The 6,000-nt window shown below is 42.0% G+C and overlaps 1 protein-coding gene across 11 annotated transcripts in view; it reads left to right on the top strand.

Annotated features, from left to right (window-relative positions):
* Nucleotides 1–30: 30 nt before the first annotated feature.
* The window catches only part of ENOX1 (ecto-NOX disulfide-thiol exchanger 1), a 542,128-nt gene continuing 536,158 nt past the window's right edge, over nt 31–6,000 (top strand). For 7 of the 11 annotated variants that reach the window (XM_025196196.1, XM_025196200.1, XM_025196192.1 and 4 more), the window contains exon 1: nt 31–793. The gene's annotated coding sequence lies outside the window, so the exon portion shown is untranslated. Of the gene's footprint in view, nt 794–1,002; nt 1,024–6,000 lie in introns of those variants that run through there. The other 4 variants (XM_025196201.1, XM_025196197.1, XM_025196198.1 and 1 more) reach the window with 3 other exon arrangements.

Genomic DNA, 6,000 nt, shown 5'->3' with positions numbered 1-6,000 from the left:
AGAGTTTGTTTGCTGGCCCCAGCCCCCAGCCGGCACCCTGAGGGCGGTGGCTTGGCCGGGGCACGGCGCTGGCCCTCCCCGGTTGGGCGGGTTGCCCCCATCGGGCTGCCCCGCGGCACCTTGTTGGGCGGCGGGCCCCCCGTAGGAGCCAGCTGACTCTCACCTGTAGGCTCCTGGCTGATGGGGGAGGGGATAGACCCATGGAGAAGTAGGTGGGGGTGTGTGTGCGCGCGCGCGCGCACTCAGACTCAGAGAAGTAGGGGAAGAGGTATGTGTGTGTAGACTCAAAGACTCAGAAGTAGGTGGGTTTTGTGTGTGTAGACTCAGATGCAGAGAAGTAGGTGAGTTTTGTATGTATCTGTGTGTGTAGACTCAGAAGTAGGTGGGTTTTGCATGTGTACGTGTGTGTGCACTCAGACTCAGAGAAGTAGGTGAGTTGTGTGTGTGTATAGACTCAGAAGCGGGGGGGACCTACATCCTGCCCTGGTAAGGCAAGGGACTTGATGCTGGGTGTGATACCTGCCTTGGGTTGCTCCTGGCCGTGAGAGCGGTTTGCTGCGGCGTGTGTGGCACAGAGAGAGCCCTGTTGCCTCTGGCACACTCGCTCTTTCTTTCAAACCCTTTGAGAGTTGGTTTGGGCATCTTCCAAGGGGACATAGAGGCAATTCGTCTCCGGGCTGGGGGAAGGAAGGAGCTCTGCGGTCATCCCAGTGAACCGTGTGTTTCATGTATCAGCTTGCCTTGCTCTCCAAGTTCTGCCAGGACGTCATGGCTTTGATGCCTGTTGTGGAAGGTATATTACTTGTTTTTTCTCTAATTTGAAAGGCAACGGGGGGGGGGGTGAGTCCAGGGTTTTGGAAATGACAAGTTGAAAGGAGTTTAAAATAGCGCTTGTGGTGCCCAGTGTGAAATTCCAGGTATGCGGGAAAGAATAGCAACTGCCCCACAGGCTTAGGCTTTATGTCAACTCTTTCTTTGTGGCGGCATCCTTTCATACATATGCTCTTCTGTCTCCGGATCTAAGTATGTTGCCTTTTGCTGCTAGAGGCTGATGCCGTCGTGTTCTTGGAGATGCCGTCACAGGTCTCCAAATTGTCTGGTTTTAATAATCTTCTAATCCTTTGTTTTAGGAAGCGTTGTCAGTGTAAGACACATGTGGAATTCTTGGTTGTCTCTGAAGCTTTCGTGTCTGCTCTCGCAGTCTGTATTTTTACACTGAACAGAGGAGCATATTACTTAGACTTTTCTCTCTCTCCCAGGGAGCAGAAATGATTAAGTAAATAAACTGAGATCCAAAAATAACTACAGTATGAATAATACCTACCCGGCTCTAATCTGAGTGATGCATGCTTTGCTTGTAGCACATGTTCTGTTATGTATAATATGTATGGAACTTACTGTATACAATAACTGTAAAGTAGTAAATGAAATCTTGTACCACTAGAAGCGGGCTATATTACGCTCTTTGACAAGTTAGGAGAAACTGTCGATATTGTGGCGGAATGATTTTGCACACGTGTAAGTATGTGCTGGTAGAGTCCATTTGTTGTCAGGATAGTTTGTTTTCATTGTCCTGGGGTATTTCCACCCTTTCTCTTAAATTGCTTTAGAAAGATTTCTATAGACTATTATTCTTCCCCCTCTCTCCTCCCTGTACATCTATTTGACTCGTTCATCTTTGTATTTTAAATGATATATTTATAAAAACAAAAATGCCTTCTCCGTTTAAATTTTCAAAGGCATTATTGTGAGGCAAACTGGGCAATAGATCACAAAATCAGACAATAGTATTTTGTTCCCTAGCAACCACCCACTGTGAATAGAAAACAAAACGAGAGAGGATGCTTCCACATCATGACAGCCATACATTGAAACCCTAAAGCAGATGAGGAACTACTAAGTGTGAAGTGAGGCTTGCTCCTGTTTGGTTTATTTTAATTTTCCTTTAAAATATTTCACTTTTGTGAGCAAGAGATTTGTGGGTTGCAGTGAAATGGTTACAATTTCATGTGCTCCTCATAGCTTGATGTCTCTGTCTTTTTAAGATGACACATGATTAATAATATTTGTAGAGCTTTGATAAATAACAACAATTCTAAATTTATCTTTTAAAAAAGAAGTGATTACTGGACCTGTGAGAACCTGTTTTTCTGTTTATCACTGACACTAACTATTATGCAATATTTATTGAAAATTACTTTTTCATTGTTGTATCTTCAGTATGTTATGTTTATAAGAACTTAAAACAATTTTTGGCACTCATAGAAATGGTAAGTAAAACCTAGGGTTTTGCTCTGCTTACTTGAAATTCTTATGGCCCAAGCCACTCCTGTTGAAAGAAATGGAAAAACCTGCTATAGTGGGAGCAGGACTAGGTTCTTAATTATTAATCTTTTAAAGTTATCTTGATAATGCAGTAATTTGCCTAGTTTGCATGTCTCGGCACTGACATGAAATCTTGACGTTGGACCATATTTTAATCTTGGATGCATCACATGTACTGCTATCTATCTGAAAAAATCCATTAGTGCATGCTGTGGACCTAAACCCTGGATCTGTAGTTACTGCCTATCAGTTTTCAGCTTTTATTTTAACAAGCTTTGGTTCTTAAAATTCTGGCAGCGATATTTTTACTGTGGTGGAAAAAAGGAAATGTATGGTAACACGTTTAATGGGCTGAGGTACTTTTGGATTATCCTTCTTAACAAGTTCTTATTTTTTTTCCCTCTGTAGTAGAAAGTTACAAAAATTGTGTATGCATCAGTCTTTTGTATCGTAAATAGAAGATATTTTGTAATTGGTTATCAAGCTGATAGATCACTTTCACATTTGAGATTAGGGAAATGTAGATGTTTGATACATTCAGTAGAATTAAAAGATCTTGTATGTATTTGTAAACTGAAATCAGAAGGAAATTTAATTTGGGACAGTAGTATGCTTACTATCCATACATTATTAAACAATGACATTCATGTTTGGCATGGGTACTGGATTCCCTGAGTGGCTTCTTGGGATTCGCAACATTTTTAAAATCGAATATGCTGTTATGTATTACTTATTTATAATATAAAGGTGTGTCTAATTCATCTCAAACAGTAAGATTTTTATAGTGTTATAACATGCATACAATTTGAATAAACATGGTTGAAGTTGAGTGGTCAGAGAATATTATAATTCTGTCAAGTACCAGTGAGTAGTTGTTTTCCTATATACATTTCAAAACATATATTTTAGTAGCATAGTAAGTATACACGATTTACTTTTATAACAAAGCACTTGAGGTTTGGTAGCCCTTGCGAGTTTAAAGGAAATAGCAATTTTCAAAATATTTCTTCACTGTTTTTCTTAGATGGCAATTCCTCTGAAGTTAGAACCTTGTAGCTAGGTGGGCCACAGACTAATCTAATTGTGCTTTAGCCTCCTGACCATTTCGACCCCTCCAAGTTTATACAGCAGAAAATGAAACGGCATTGAAAAAAGAAAAATGTGCGAACAAAGGACCTAGAGGGAAGAAGATGTAGTGCAGTGCTTCTGTCCCTAAACTGTTAAAGACAGTTAGAAGTGATTTTTGAATATTCTCCATGAAACTTCTGTTATGCCGACCGCTGCTGCTGCAGGTACAGTGGTGAATACAAAATCTTGGATTAGAGCTGCTGTGTAATTTTACTCTTTGTTGCATCTTTCCTTCCACCCCTGAAATCTGGTGCATTCTTTTTTCCCTTCCTACTCCTTAACCTCATCCCATTCAGTGGACAAAAATCCACCCCTCTGTGTTGGAAGATGTTTGGTATGCTCAGATTAAACATTTGTCATATCTCTCTTCCACATCCCCTTTATTTGTTTAAGAAAGGAAGGTCCAGATTACGATGTGCTCATTTTAAGGCTTTATGTGGGATTTATGTACTGTGGACTTGGCCTATGATTTTCATTGATGCCTTTCTTAAAAGTATACCAACAGAAAGAAACCTAGGAGTCCTCACCAAAAATGAACTAGCTAAGCAGTTATTAACTGAAAAACCTGGATGTATCCCATCTTCCTTATGCATCTGTACCCCAGGGCATCCTAAAGTATGATACATTTTTGGCTAGGATGTGGGGAATGAGTTCCAAAGCTAAGGGTCCTTCAGAAAGAGTTACCTGCTAGCAGTCTTATCTCTTTAAATTGAGGGGATTTTACAGACTCCTTCACTGATATCACCTAAGCACAGGGGGGGGGGGGGGGGGGGGGGGGGAGAGAGAGAGTGAGTTCCCCTTGAGTACCCCATGCCATTTAGGGTATTGTTTATATGACAGTGGCAGAGTACTCCGTCATGCTGCTGAGAAAACAAGTTGGCCACATCCAGATGAGCATGGTTGTGTGGTATGTGGACACATACCACATATCCAGGTGTTCTCCACACTGCAAGGGAGCAGCACAGAGGTGGGGAAGGGGAGGTTGACTCCTGGATATCCAGGGAGCAAAAAAACCCACTGGGGGGGAGGGGAAACAGTGGCGCATGTGGGGGCAGCATGCGTCACTCAAAACTGGAGTTGGGTTGGCTGGAGCTACACTCCAGCTGTCAGCTAGGCTCTAAGAGGCAGGATCACCGCTGCTGCAGCCCTAGGAGGCCCCCAGGATCCCAGGTAAGGCTGCTGGGGCTAGCCTAGTGCTGGCCCCAGCCTCCCCTACCTCACCTGGGGTAACCTGCTGTGCACCGGAGAACACAGGTGTTCCCCAGGGACAACTAGCAGTGGCACAGGTGCTCTGCTGCTGGCTGTCCCCAGGGAGCCAAACATCTGCGCTTGTCTGGACGTGGCTGTCCTGCCTGCTTCCTTCAGCTCTGTGCATATCACCTTGGAAAATGAGGTACTGAAGCAGCTTCCAGGACTCTTGAAGCCACCATTTTTGAGCACTGTAGAAACCCAGGTTTTGAGTACAGTTCCAGGAGTGTCCCCAGGGAGTCCTCATGACCACACTTCTGGGGTTGAGTGGAACTTATTTCACTCTCTGAGTGGGAATGAGTGGATGGAACTTATTTTCTCAGCAGCTTATTGAGACCTCTGCCATTGTGGTGTGGACAGAAAAAAAAATTTTTTTTTAAATGTATTTATTTTTTTAATTGTAGAGTTGTTAGGGAGTGTTTGTTTTGTAGTGTTAAGTTGTCTTTCGGTGGTGTTGCATGTTTTATTGAAGGCGAGAGGCAGGAAACTGAGGCTCTGATTCAGCAAAGCACTTAATGGTTTAACTTAAACCATATGCTTAAATTCATCTTTGTCCAGCAAGATCAATATGATTTAAGCTTAGCATGTGTTTAAAGTTAGGTGTTCAATTAAGTGCTCTGTTGGACTGAGGCCTAAAGCAAAAATTATTTTAAACTTACCAGTTTCTTTGGAAATCTAGGATGGGGAGTAAACAAAAGATGAATGAAATTCTTAGGAATGCTAGATTAGATGGTGTTGTAGAGAGGACAAAATTTGGAACAATGCAAGCCCAACTGGAGAAAGAATTTGAAATATAAAATGCTTTAATGGAAGGAGAAACCTTGGAAGCAGTAATGCTAGAAGAGACCTAGGAGTGTTACCAGACAGCAGATCACACATGAGCTGGATCTGGTTACAGAAAAGATTGTCTCATTTTTTAGTTGATTACACAGCATTATAGAACAAGGAATTTGAAGACTCTTTCTGTAAGACTCTTCAGTGAGTATTCCTGGACTTTCTGAACACAGAATTACAATTATTTTATTGACAAACTGAATAGAGTTCAAAGAATAGCAACAAAAATACCAAGGGGCCTGGAGGAGTTATCTTAGAAGGAAAAAATAATAGCTAAATGTATAGATTTGGCCTTGAATACAGGGGGCGGTGGATTAATAGTGCACAGATATCTGAAGAGTGTTAACACCAAAGGAGGAATGTTTAACATGGTTTTGGGAGGCTATCTGGAAATAATGTGACAAGAAAAAACTGAGGCAGACTTGGGTAAAAACTTGCACTGGATTGATGGATTAGGACTCTGTT

The sequence above is a fragment of the Alligator sinensis genome, unplaced genomic scaffold (genome assembly GCF_000455745.1).
Source record: "Alligator sinensis unplaced genomic scaffold, ASM45574v1 scaffold59_1, whole genome shotgun sequence".
In the NCBI taxonomy this organism is placed as follows: Eukaryota; Metazoa; Chordata; order Crocodylia; family Alligatoridae; genus Alligator; species Alligator sinensis.
This window is presented reverse-complemented; position numbering and strand designations above follow the sequence as displayed.